At 32.8% G+C, this 14,982-nt stretch overlaps 1 protein-coding gene across 13 annotated transcripts in view; it reads left to right on the forward strand.

The window, feature by feature from the left end:
- The window catches only part of LOC148624231 (neurexin-1-like), a 96,531-nt gene that overhangs the window by 6,063 nt on the left and 75,486 nt on the right, over positions 1-14,982 (forward strand). For 9 of the 13 annotated variants that reach the window (XM_088566808.1, XM_088566818.1, XM_088566820.1 and 6 more), the window contains exon 2: positions 1,799-1,987. The exons of 1 other annotated variant lie outside the window; for it this stretch is intronic. The gene's annotated coding sequence lies outside the window, so the exon portion shown is untranslated. Of the gene's footprint in view, positions 1-1,798; positions 1,988-3,631; positions 3,725-6,027; positions 6,283-9,552; positions 14,760-14,982 lie in introns of those variants that run through there. 3 more of the 13 variants (XM_088566809.1, XM_088566812.1, XM_088566813.1) reach the window with 3 other exon arrangements.

The following is a 14,982-nucleotide window of genomic DNA, read 5'->3' on the forward strand; positions in this document are numbered from 1 at the left end:
ATAACAACAAGTTCATTATAACGAAAAGCTTATTTGACGTTAGTGTATTTAAAAAAAAATCTCATGATCCAAAAAAAAGTCGATTTTTGTTTACAACCGACCAAAAATTGAAGTTCAATTATCTTAGATTACATGTACATATAGAAAAACAAAATCAGCTGTATGTTTGGTGGGTGCAATAAAGCCGAAATATAAGCATCCATTCGCCTTTAGACCGTTAAAAGGTGGTTCGCGGAAAGTATTCATGTCCTCACAGATGGTGGTCTAAAATTGATTTAGTGATTTCCGGTTGCATACCCAGCCCATGCATTATGCGAAAACGTGGCTTAACCTCCAAGTGGCAACGACTGGGCCATGGCGTCACAAGCGTTATAGAAACAAGGAAACACTACAATACAAACCTTTGTCATATGATAAACACAACGAATGTATATTGTTTACTGCTAGTAATCAAATCATTTATCCTTGGTTTGAAGTGTAGAGCACACGTACTTGTTCCTGTCAATTGGAGTTCTCCTCTTCTTTAGATTGTGAAAAAGTAGACCAATTGTCGGCTATAGAAATTGACTTTCAGCTGAAATTTGAGGTCCATATTGGTAGTATATGTAGAAAAGCAACACAGCAGGTACTAGACCACAATTAATTCACCTTGTATTGGTTTATCATTGAATACGAACATAGTACCAACTTTGGTAGTAGGTACCTTCCTCATTTTTCATATTCTGGTATAACTGGTAGAAAATAGGTCAAAATTACTTGGGATTTTTTTTATTAATCAATTCTGACTACAAGTTGTGATTTGGTTCTGTGGAAAACAGGTTTTAATAGGATTTATAATTCAGTTCATTTTTCATGTTTACCCCACCTCCAGGTAGTACGAATTAATTTCAGAAAATGATGGTAAACATTTCTAAAGTTTGTATATAAAATTCTGCATGTAAGTATCTTTAGGCCAGAGAAGTTTTATTCAGTTTGTGCTGGTGAAATTTTTTTAATCTGTTCATATATATATATATTGAAGTGCACATGAAAATTAATTGTGGTCTCATGCCAGTAACTTTGTATTCTAAAATAGTTGGGTCCATTTCTTTCCAGGCTTATTAAAATTACAACTTTTCTTACATTCATTCTTAGCAATTTTGATTTTTGCCCTTTTGCTTGGCATTTCTGCTCTGAAACTGGTGCTAAAATTTAGAGAAAGTGCAGGAATGAGGACTTCGTTTACAGCTCATCATATTCAGATTTATTACAGAGAGCTCAGTTGCCCCAAACCATCGTTCCTTATTCAAACAATCAGTGTTAAATAATACCCAATCATTTTCAAAACTTCCTGAAGTTTTGTAAATTTGAAACTTTAATGACTTTAATGTGCATGCTCAAATAGTCTCACATGTATCCAAGTGATTTCCAGTATAGTGTGGTATATAACATTCATTAAATGAGCAAAAGGAAGGTGTGCTAGGAATGGGCCCCTTCCCCTCAAAATTGGGTAAATTTATTACATGATGATATTTTGTGTCTTGTTAGGAATTCTACACCCAAAAATGTTGTTGCCTCTCTTCACTAAGAGTAATCAAGGGAACCAAGATTCTAGCGGAAATCAGAAGAATGTAACCCAGGACAAAGACCAGACATGGAAAACAGACAAACACAACAAAGAACATAAAGTAACTAAAATAATACATACAAAGTAACAAAAGTAAATGAGCAATTTTGACTCCACTAAAAACTGGGAGCATGGACCAGGTGCACTGGTCCTAAGCCTAAGCCTTTGCTAAGCCTTAAATTCTATTTACAGCACCCCTAACTTGAAACCCCGGAGACATCCTTGATAAGAATGGAGGATGATGTAATCCTGGAGACATCTCTGATAAGAATGGGGGATGGTGTAGAAAATTCTACGAATACCAGCTTGATTTATTTTCGGTTGTCCATATAGAAAGTACAGTCTAATGATTGGAGGCCAATATTTTCATGAAATATACAGGTTGGAAATGTGATCATTAAAGATTACCTGATGACGGTTTTCATTATTATTATTTACTTAGCCGACAAGCATAGAACACATTTTCATCATATTCATTCACTCTCACTATCTTTATTGTCACAATTTTAATCAAGGACACTTCTACCAGTAAGTTTGATTACATGAACATGTAATTTGACATTTAGTGAAAAATCTAGTGGTTATGCTTACAAATATTCCAATTGAGCTATTATCATTTCAGCTGCTATTATTCGGTCATTTTTAATGTTCATTAGGAGTTACTACAAATGATCATTGAATAGTGATGCATACTGTTATTCCCCATTATCGAGGACAAGTGAAAATGTAGTAACTTAGTGCAATTTTCCAAATTGAAGCAGTTATTTCCCTTTGGCTACTTTACTAGTGTAAGAAAGATTGAGATTTGCAACTTGTACCCAAAATCATATATCTTCTGTTCCCACATGCAGATAACAATAGATGTTTCGTTAGTTATTCTACCATTTTATATTAATTTACTGTTTTCTTTGATTTACCATTTTTTGTTTTTGTTTTGTGGCTAATTATGTTTTTTTTAAAGAAATTGCTGCAAGATGTTGAATGTTTAAAAGCTGATTTATCCACCTGGACCAATGTTCCCTGTGAGCAATTGTGAATAATTTGTGTCTATCATTGTTGTCAATTGACTCATTAGCTTTTTTAAATAAAACCATTCAGTGGTTAGTAACTAAGTTTTTGTCAGCAGCAGCCTTCTGGTATCTTCTTAAAAAACCAATTTATAGTGCATAGCTAAAACCACTTTGTTCAATAGCTATGACAGAAAGAGAAAAATAAAAGTGATTCTTATTTTTGGTTTTATGAGCTCTTCATTGTGATAAAGTTGCTGGGAAGCTTAGTCCTTTTTAGTGTGTTCGAAATTATTCCAGTATGACAAGGCCTACAAAAGTCTCCATTTGGTTGAGTTTGTAGGGCAACTCTTTGTGAGTCAGTTGTTGTATATAGAAGGATAAAATATGACTTTATGTAAGGCCTACTAAAACCTCCAGTGGTGTCAGGAAATGCCTCTGCTCATGAAATTTAAACCATCTTTTTTTTTCGTTCTGCTTGATCAAATATTATGGTCACCATATTTTTTATTTTCAGCCTCTATATAGTTCACATTTTTCTAGCCTTAGTGTGCTTGAATCTGAACCTAACAAAAATATGAACTTGCACCTTGCTCATCTTGACTTAACTTTGAAAAGGGTCTTGCTGCTGGCTTGCTTCTTTTAAAAGATCAATTGACCTCTGAAGTAGTAGATACAGAATAATAATGGTAGTTTTGAAGTTTTTAGGGGGAAAATTATTAAGTTAGTATAAAAAAGCAATAGGCTGTAAAGTTTGTTGAACATAAACAGAATATGTTGTACAGTTAGGAACATTTTAACTACATGTATTAACAATTAAAATTAAGAATGTACCATTCAGAGAATAATTTAGTCATTTTCTGAAAAAAAAAAGTATTTGTACTATAAATTGTGAATTTTCTCTCTTTGCCTGGTTCTGGATAGGATCTGTATTTAGATAGGATTTTGTAAATACTCCTACACCTTGGTATTTAAGATTTCATTGAAACACATGGGATATTTGTTACACTCCAGTTCATAGCAAATTTCCATGTATTGAGGAATGCATGATTGTTTAAAAATAGATTGTAAAGTGAAAGTTGACTCATTGGAAGTTCAAAGAAATGTGGAGGTAAGATATCCTTGATATTTGCATTTATTTTTTAAAATAGAATGATGTATTTATATTACCATTACTATTTTCTATATATAATGCTTAACTTTGAATTTCTACTGAACACATTCATATTTTACAACTACAATGCATTGAATAATTACCATTGACACAGATAACTTTATGTGTTTTATATGATTGCAATATCTTTGCTGAGCAGTGCAATTGTAGAAAAGGGGTAATGTTAAAGACCACTTTTCATTGAACAGCTAATTACAATGTAGTGTGGCACAGCTAATGAATATTTATAGGGTACTTTAATCTTACTGTGACTTACTAGCCACAGAAATGAATGTGGTACTAGTATTTATGATTTTTATATTTACAATATTTACAATTAATTTGTGGTGATGTTGAGAACTTCTCTACAAAACTTCGGAAGGTTGTCAATGATGAAAGATTAATGTTACCAATTAATGTGCTACATGTTTGTGTGTTAATTGTGAAGAACAACAAAATGCTCCAAAAGTTTGTGCATGCATGCATTATTCAGGTTACTATAAATTTCTACCTGCTGTAAGTGTAATGGGCTTCCCTTATATACCATCACTTTGTGTTTCTGTAACTTATCTAGTTCAACATGGTAGATGAGATGCATGCATGATTTTAATGCATTGGCAATTCACATATACTGTTTTGATTGATGAAGACAATAATCAAAATTCAATATTTATACATCTATAACCCTAAAATACTTACTGTTCTATCTCACATATTTTAGTTGAAACCTTTTTGTTTTAAATATTACAGCAATGGTGAATTTAAATGTGACTCTTACTGGGTATAGTTGTAGCTGCAACTCAGCATGATGTCATTGTTCACATATATACTTGCCAAAGATTGAACTGGACAGTATTTACTACCTGTGGTGACCACCAGCTGAAGCAATTGTTCAGTTTGAATTAGTACAGGTTTTCAAATTACAGCAATTTAAGTCTTATCAAACCTTTCCCACTATGGAGCTGCAGCTGGTCTAAGTTGCCATGGAAACTTATGTAAACAATTTTTATTTTGGTCCCTTTGACAAGTATACATATGAGCAATTCATATTTAAGCTTAATAAAGCAAACTGGTTGTCAGAAATAATTTTATATTTGGATTAGTTAATTCTCAAATCTGTAACTTCTGGGTCAGATAATTATTTATAAGTTGACAGCAATCCCATTTAGTACTACTGGCATTGCTTCTTTAGGTGGAGCATCCACTCAAGTAAATGCTATTGAACATTATTAGGAAAAAACTTTAGTGGAAATATTCTATTCTTTTCGGTTTGCTTTTGTTGAACTTTGTAGAACTAGGTGATTTTTTTAGGTTTATATGCGAGTTTACTACCTACCCTAAGTTGTATTTAGCAGAAAATTTCCAACCAATGTCCATCAGTCCTATTCTCCCAAACTACTGAGTGGATTTCAGTGAAATTTCACATAAATGATTTTAGACAGGCAGAAGGACTCATGTTTTTTTTTCTTTTAAACTACTAAACAATGGTTATGCTACTAGTTCCATTTGATTTTGAATGTGAAGTAAAGTTTTAATATTTACCGTTATTCTGTTTAATATTAACAAACAAAAGTCTATTCATCATGTAGGTTTAACCAAAGAACTGTGAAGAGGAATGACTTATGTTTGTTAAGTATACTTGGCTGCTTTTGCACAGAACTAATTTGTACTTACACATTATTCTAAGGAAAACTAGTTCTCTAGACATACAGTGGTTGGGAAGAAAATTTTGAGAAGGGGCCTTTTTGATGTTTTTTTGTTAAGATAAACAAAATTTGAAGGGCCCATTTGTTGAGAGATGAATGATTCTATTTTAGATGAAGGGGCCATTTCCAGCAAGAAAGGGCAAATGACCTCTTGCCCTATGCTTTCCTAACCTATGTACACACATCCCCTGCTTCATATTTACTATGTATAAAAATATGATGAAAGCAAACAAATCTAGAAATGTTGTTCATAAACTTAATCTGTATAGAACTAGAAAAGGTATGTAGTGTATAACATTCCCCATAAACTTAATCTGTACGGAACTAGAAAAGGTGTGTAGTGTATAACATTCCCCATAAACTTAATCTGTACGGAACTAGAAAAGGTATGTAGTGTATAACATTTCCCATAAACTTAATCTGTACGGAACTAGAAAAGGTATGTAGTGTATAAAATTCCCCATATGACATTTTATAATTATATAAACTACTTTTTCAAATGAAAATGTCATAAAAAGTTAAAAGCATAATTTCTCAGAAAATTATATACCATTACATATTTAGTTTGATTTTAATATGCAAATTTAAGTGATTTTGGTAATAGTTCTTTTCCATCTAATTATTTTTTAGTGTATTACTTTTTATCATAAATATGATAGAAAATATGAACTAATGTGGCTAAATAATGGCTTGTAATGAAATTTTCCAGAGAAATCCCATACTATTATACTGGTGTAAAATATTTCAGTTTCAGCATGATATGACTGATCGTCTTACTATTTATATATCCTGGATGATACCTTGATCAAGGTCAGTTTTTACCTTTTACTATTAAAAGCTTTTTACTGTTTTATCTAACCCTTTAACTAATTGTGTATTAAACATGTGACCTTGATATCTGTAAGAAGTTACTTAAAGGAAGCAGTGATAACATCAACAGTGACACTGTCCTTTAAGAACTTGATTTTTTTTTATTATCTCACTTGACAGGGTTAGTTTATCTTTATCAACTTCTTCAAGTAGGTATTTTAAATTGTTCTCTGTTAAAATATTTTCAAATACTTCTTTTTAAGTTTGATGGAATTTTTGTTGCTAGTATTTTTATACCTGCTACCTCAGCTATCTTTGGCCAGATATTCATTATGAAATAACCACTTTAGTTAGGAATAGATATAGTAAGATTTAATCACCAATTTTGAATATTGTTTCTGAAACTTAAGCTCTTGTCCATTTGCCAATTGATCCAGCAAGTCAGACTGGATCTTCACCTGAGCATTTTTTGCCTTGTGTATTTGTCTGAGATAAAAACACCTGTAATTAATTCATAGTTCAACAAATGTCCTTATTTGATCACAATCACCATATAACATTTTATTGGAGATACTGTCCTTTATAAGTTTGTATTATCATTTTTCTCACTTTCTGGCTGATTGGCTTAAACAATACTAAAACAATGGAAAACTGTTAGCAAGTACAAATGTTTCAACAGAACTGATTTATTAAAACTATAACTTTTAGAATTTCATATGTGATGGTTATCTTCACATTTTGGCTCCAAACTCAAGAACAATTACGAAAAAAGAACCAAAACTTTTAATTGCTGAAAAAAAAATTGTAGGTAGTATTAATACTAAACCAATGCCTAGACAAGAATGCTGTATAACAGACCTGTATACTGATGATCAACTTTTGTTAAACTTTATAAAGCAAACTGGTTGTCAGGAGCAATTTTAGATTCAGATACTAGCTAATTTTTAAATGTATAACTGCTATTGGATCTTCACAGTGAATAAATTGTAACAGCAGTCATCACATGTACCTTGGTTACTGTCTGGTTTCAGCTGCTGTTTAGAAGAACTGTTCAACGCAAATAAATGATGGAGAAAATTTCAGTTTTCCATAATGAGAATGATTCGAAATTGAATTTGCAGTTTCACTTAAATGATTGCATCTATAGCGCACCATATTCATTTAAAGATATCTTACATGGAACAAATGTAAATATTTTTCATAAATTTTTATCCTATATATCTCAGTTCCCCTTGATGGGAGTGTTTTTAAATTTGATTTACTGCTTTACTTCAAAGAGGTAAATGGAAAAAGCAGGGACATATATGTGTGTAAATGGGTTATTCACATAATTGTCCCTGGTATCCTCTCTGTTTAGCTAAACTTTCAGTTTTAAAAATATGTAAATGATGGTGAGAATTTCTGTTGCAAATGTCTCAGTTCCCAATGACGGGAACAATTCTAAATTTAGTTTGCAGTTGTAACCAAATTTGGTTGCTGTCTAATGCCAACTTCAAATTAAGCTGGCTGAATTTTTCATTTTCATTACAAATAACAATGAAAGTCACAAAAATATTAGCTCCTGTTTATTGGAATATTGCTGTTTCACATAAATGAGTAGTATGTTGTAGTAACTTTGATTGCTACCCAGTATCAACTTCCTGTCTTAAAGCAATTTTATGGGATTTGTTTTTAGGTAGTTGGAATAGTTTGGCTTACATGTATATGTGAAAATATTTTAGAAATAAATCACAGTAACTCCATTTTGTCATTGTTTTACCCATGGCTGGCCATTTATGTTGCATTGTTTTACCCCAAGCAATAGTGAGTAGTTAAATACAGAAATAAATGGCCAGCCTGTGGTAAACCAATGATAAAAAGAGAGTTTTTGTGATTCATTTCAATTCTAGTAAGATTACATTCTTCATATTTTTGAATAGACACGGCCTATGTGTTGCACGAAATGTTGGTCATGTGCTTATCACTTTTTTTTACCGTGGCTGTGGTCTAGATAGAGAGCTTTGAAATATGTCATATAAGAATTTCTGTTATCACATGATTTTTATTAAATTAACCCCCCTTTCATAAAAGAAACACCTTTTAGGTATAAATATAGTAAATGTTCATGACGTCACAAGGACTGCCCCTAGGGACAACAATCTGTCATGAAGACAAGGCCAGTGGCCATGGGATTGAATAATTTTTTTTCAATTTAATATAATTTGAAAGATATTTCATTTTTACACTTCAGAATATGCCAGTTCATTATTTTGTCTCAAATTTTTTTTCACAGCACTTTAAACAGTGGTGGGGGCTAGAGTCAAAATTTAGCACAATTTCACATTGTATGTAAACAAGCCATGGAAATGGCCAAAAAATGCTGCGTGACTCTTTGTTTTGAATGTTGCAAAAGATAACTTGGCTAATGAACCTTAAAGAGTGGTACATAAAACTGCTTGATTTCTAAAGGTTTATTCACAAGGGGTACCACTTAAAATATGGGTTTGCATTGGAAGCAATGGGAAATTTTTTACTGAATTTATTCCTTTATACAAACCCTGTGTACATGTTGAACTGTTGGTGTATTTTAAATCAGGCTATTTATTCTAAAATCTTATTCGCACAGTGTCAGAAACCAATTCTCATGTCAAAAACTTAATAACTGCTTAAACTGCTTTTGTTCTTACTGTAAAACAAACCATAGTCAACAGGAATCAATTTTAGATCAAAAACAAGACAACTATCACAATAATTTCCATAAAATCACAAAGGCTTGTATTAATTTCAATTTTCGCTCAACTCTTCTTCTTTGCAGTGGATCTGATGCATGAAACAGGTCTTTCAAGATTTTGTTTGTTTTTTGTGGTATGCACTAGAAGATTATTATTGCATTTCCTCTCAGTGACTCTGTGGATTGATTAGATTGACACATCAATTATAGATCATCAAAAGTCACTGATCAAAGACTAATAGTCAGCTCCAGCCATTATAGACAGGCAATAGACTTGATGGTATCAGATAACAAATGGTTCCGGAAAATGTTAGCAACTTTAACGACCAAGACATAGATGTCACATAATTCTTAAAAGGCTGTTATGGTTAACAGCTAAAAGCTCCTCTCTATTTATGGCTGAAGTTAAACTTTTTTTATAATGTAGTGCCTTGTTTTCTTTTAATGTGGTTCAAGTTCAAAAGGATTAAAATTTCAAATGCATTGTGTAGCAGCATATGAGATATACCTTGAGGTCAATGGTTATCAAGAGCTTATTACAATTTGTCACAGTGACACTATCACATCAAATTAGAATGTGAAAGTGCTTGTATCAATCTGTATGATCTTACAGTAAGAATGTCATAATGTTCAAATGATTTCTAGTTGTTGCCTATAGGTACTTAAAAAAGTTAAAAAATTAATTAGGGCCCAGTTACTATATGGTGGATGCACTATAGTAATCAGTCCGTCCTTCACTCAGTCTGTCCAATTGTAACACATCGTGTCCAGGCTGTAACTTTGTTTTCTTTGGTTTAGGCATTTTATATTTTTGGTATGAGAGTAAATCAGCTCAAGAAAATGTGTCACATACAATGGTTGATGAACTTTGGCCTTGAACTTTGACCTCAAGGTCAAATAAATGATTTTTGCATGGCAGATTAATGTCTGGGCTGTAACTTTTTTGTCTTTAGGCTTTTGATATATCCTGCATAGAACTGATGTGGGTATTTTTCATTTTTGATCTGTCAAAAAATGGCCCCTGTTACCAAAAATAGAACAGGGTTCGGACAGAAGTTTATCACATATATCTCCAAAACCGTTTGGTTTAGCCAAATTCTGACTGAGTTAAAGTGTTCTGTATGACTTTATCTATCAGTAGTTAAATTTTCATTTCAATCTGTTTAGCCATGTTGTAGAAATTGCCCTTTTTCAATGTTTTTTAAATCTTAAATATTTTTTTTCTTTCAAAAATCTTCTCATATGACATTAGTTGACTAATTAGAACCAACATTGGTCTGAATTTTCCTTAGGGGATTATGCATCGATTTGATGTGGGGATTTTTTATCTATTGGAAAACATGGTCACTGTTACATAAAATAGAACATAGGGGTCAGACAGAAGTTTTTCACATATATCACCTAAACTGTTAAGTGTAGCCAAATTCTTTGAATTGCCAATATGATCCTCATTATAAGGCCTACAAAAGTCTGCTTGGGTCAAAGTTGTCAGACGACTCCTTGTTAGAGTTATTGCCATAGAAAGGTAAAAAAGGATGTTTTTTTGTTTTATTTTTTTACAGTTTTCAGCCAATATATTGAAAACTGTGATAGATAGAATAAAAACTTCTAATTGCTGAAATGATCCTTATGATAAGGCCTACAAAAGTCTGTATTGAATCAAAATTGTTAGATGACTCTTTGACAGTTACTGCCCTTGAAAGGCGAAAAATCATGTTTTTAGCAGTTTTTAGTCAATATCTTGAAAACTATAATAGATAGGAAGAAACTTTCAATTGATGAATTGATCCTTATGATAAGTTATGTGAGTCAAAATTGTTGGACATCTTCTTGTAAGAGTTATTGCCCTTGAAAATTGACCAGGTGAGCTGTTTAGGCTCCTGGGAGCCTCTTGTTGTTTACTCATAAACTTGTGTTAGTCGTTACTTTTGTACTTTTTACATGTTGATACATACACGAGGTGATACATTTACATGTTAACAATCTAGGTTTCTTTTGCAATACCATGACATATCAAAGCTGGCAAGTATGAGAAAGAAGTCAAATTTGGAAAACCTTGTGCTGCTGAAAATAAATTCTGTTATTTATGTGACCTGATGCACATTAGAACCACTGGCCTCTTTAAGACTTAAAATCTTTTGCTGGCATTTAAGGTATCACTTTTATTAATCTGTGTATGGCCATGACCTTTGAACTGAAGGTCAATTTTATGTATTTGTTTCAGGGAAAGTTTGTATGTAAAGGCCATATCATTTTCCTTTTGACCTAGACTTTAGATGTTTGGCATGAGGATTTGTCATTATAAGGCAATGTGTTGTGCACAGTGGTAACCCATGTGCGACCTTACCCTTTAATCTGAAGGTCAAAATTATGTGTTTGTTGTCTACTGCTGTTTTTAGTATTTTATTAATTATACCGAGCTCCAAAGGAGAGGGGATACACTGTTTCACCCTTGTCCGTGTTTCCTTGTGTCTGTAACAATTTTTTTCTGTCCCTAAAGGCCATGTAAGCTATTGCCATCTCTTGGTGTCCGTCATCATCATGGTTGTCCGTCATCTTTAACAATATTTCAAAAGTCTTCTTCTCTGACAATACTTGACCTATTGGAAATAAATTTGGTATGAATGTTTCTTGAGGTACCCTGCATAGAACTGATGTCGGGATTTTTGATCTGTAAAAAAACATGGCCGCTGGTACTAAAAATAGAACATAGCGGTCACACAGTAGTTTTTTGCATACATCTTCAAAACCATTAGGTTTAGCCAAATTATGTGAAGGGGATAAATGTGTTCAGCATAATGGGATCGATCTGTGAAGCCATGTTGGAGTTATTGCCCTTTTTTGATGTTTTTTTGCTATTTTTAATGTTATTTCTTTCAAAAATCTTCTCCTCTGACACTACTTGACCAATTGGAACCAAACTTAGTATGAATGTTCCCTGCGGTATCTTGCATAGACCTGATGTGGGGATATTTCATGTGTCAAAGAATATGGCAGTTGTTACTAAAAATAGAACATAGGGGTCAGGTTTAGTCAAATTCTTTCAATTGCAGAATTGATCCTTATTATGAGGCCATCAGAAGTCTTGCACTTGACAGCAAAAATTTAACAAGGTGAGCAATTCAGGCTCCTGGGAGCCTCTTGTTTGCAATTGCCCCTGGAACGTGAGAGATATCTTAAGACTTTAGCAAATAAATGACATTGATATCCTTTTACATATTCAGAGCCAGCATCTTATTCCAGTTAATCCTATTACATTTTAATATTGATGAAACACATGATAAAGTACATGTAAAGTGCATCAATAAGCTGGAGCAATAAGTACTTTTAATCTGTCTATCATGATGGTTTTACCATGCAATTAGTCATGCATCTATGGAAATAATGAATTACAGAAAAATCTTTTAAGTAAATTTTTTTAGGTCTAATATGCAGGGCTGTATCCAGACATTTTGAAAAGGAGGGGTGCCAGCCAAGGTTCCTCAGAAAAAAGGGGTGCAGGACATTATTTGCCATATTTTGTCAATTTTGTGTATGAAAATGGAAAATTTTCCAATAAAAAGGGGGTGCCAATCCCCTGCACCCTCCTCTGGATCCGCCACTTTCAAAAATCTTCTCCTCTGACACTACCAGACCAATTGGTACCAAATTTGGTATGAATATTCCTAGGGTATTTTTCATAGAACTGATGTAGGAATTTTTGATCTGACAAAAAACATGGCAGCCATTAATAAAAATAGAAGAAAGTGGACAGACAGTAGTTTTTCGTGTATATCTCCAAAACCTTTAAGTTTAACCAATTTTCTTTCAACTGCTGAAATGATCTTGTCATAAGGCCTACAAAAGTCTTCAATTGATTAAAGTTATCATATGTTTCATTGTAAAAATTAATTCCCTTGCAAGGTGAAAAATGTTTTTTTTACAGTTTTCTGCCAATATCTTGAAAACTATGATAGAAAGAAAGAAACTTTCAATTGCTGAAATGATCCTTATGATGAATAAGTCTAATCAAAGTATTTTTGAGTCGAAATTGTTGGACTACTTCTCATTAAATTTATTGCACTAGAAAGGCAAAAATTTAACCAGGTCAGCATTCAGGCTCCTAGGAGCCTCTTATTTCACAATAGATTTCTCAGCTCTTATTGGAGGGAAAGCATAGGTATTTGGTACATTGCTTTTTTTATGGTGACTCCTACCATATATCCCCTTTTCCTGTTCCTTGCTCATCTACTTCCTGTTTATCCATTTACTTAGTATTTTTAGGTGGTGTATAATGGTAACAGGTTTTTCAGCTTCTATTGGAGGGAATACTTAGATATCTATACCCCCCCCCCCATTTTGTAGGAGAGGGATGTACTGTTTTACCTATTTTCATCATTTCGTCTATCAGTCATTCTGACATTCTATCATTCCATCATTCCGTAACTTATTTTGTGGCCACAAAATTCTCAGCTCATGTAAATCACAGGCTGTTTACATTTTATACAAAGCTTCATATGGGTATACTGAATCATGGGCTACCTTTCATACTCATATGATATCTTCCTGTTTCCCAAAAAGGCAGGGTATCACAGTTTCGTAGTCTTTTTAGGCTATACTTGGATACAATCAGTGGCTTAGACAAGTTTGATGGTAATCTATGCAATGCAAGATATTTTTCTATTTGTCATTGTCTATTTAACAAATATATATCAAGAAGTATCACAACACCATTGAATAAATTATAAGCATTTACAGTTTTATTTTAATTAAACATATAAACTAATGCTAATCAAGGAGTATATATGTAAAGCCCATTTGCTAATACAATGCAAGACATTTTACAAAAGTGACTTGATTCTTCTCAGATGGTATGATGTTGAACAGTAAACCAAGGTGAGTAGTTAAGCACTCTCATTCACAACTTGTGACGGGCATTGTACAAACAATTTTCAAACTTGATTAAATGTTCAGATAGTCAAGTTTGTTGCAATGTTTTACAAATGCAACTGCTGTCTTTGGTACTGTTTTGTTTTGCAAGAAATGCAGCCATCTGTCCCTCTTGGGTTAGGCAAGTTGTTGTAAAAAAAAAGCCCAGGAAAGGATTAATATTTTCTTTTAGAACTGTTGATGGGGAGTGATGAATTCTAATTCATGATCACCATCACACCAGGCCACTATCATTTCAACAAGTACCATTGATTAGAATGAGTTGTCTCAACAATACCAGCAGCACGGTCTTTAACTGTCATTGGGTAGTATATTTTGATGTGCTTGTACATGTATCTACTTCTGACAGAGATGATTTATGATGTTATTGGAATTATGAAATAGTCAGAAAAATTGAATGTAGAAATGTCTCAACATTTGTTCGAATTTCTCACAAAAGTTCCATGAGGAAAGATTTTTCAAGATGAGTTTTGTTTTCAGTACCGGTATATTAAATTGTCTGTATTTACTTGCTGTTGTTTTGCTTATAATGTTATATTTTGAAGATTGCAACACCATCACATCAAAAGGGAGAGGTTGAATCCTCACATGTATTTTATTATACTCAAGTCATTTGCAGCTCATTATGTATTCATATCTAATTGCTCCGGTAAATGTTACTACTAATTATTGTTTTTGTATGTAGTAAGCCTATACTTGTCAAATCTAGAGGATGACATGGGCAGTAGGTGACACCCCCCAGGATCAGTCTTTGGTAGATGTACTCAAATTCCAATTCTCACCTCCTTCTCTCCTTCACCTAGTGAACATATTTCTCAGTATTCAGCTGAAGAAAGAGGTAAATAAATTATATGATCTCTCAAATGTTCATTTATTATTTCAGAATACACTTTAATGTCCTAACATTTCTATGCTCAATTGTCATGTACATATGTTAGCAGTATATTATTTTTTATTATTTTAAAACACCTAATGTGAATGCATCCTTGTTTGTTGGGTACCAATTTTTGTGATTTTCATGGGTTTTGGTTCTCAATAAAGGGAAAATTCCTTTGCATTTG

Source organism: Perna viridis, chromosome 2, assembly GCF_037379345.1.
Source record: "Perna viridis isolate PV_CMFRI_1.1 ecotype Kerala chromosome 2, ASM3737934v1, whole genome shotgun sequence".
NCBI lineage: Eukaryota > Metazoa > Mollusca > Bivalvia > Mytilida > Mytilidae > Perna > Perna viridis.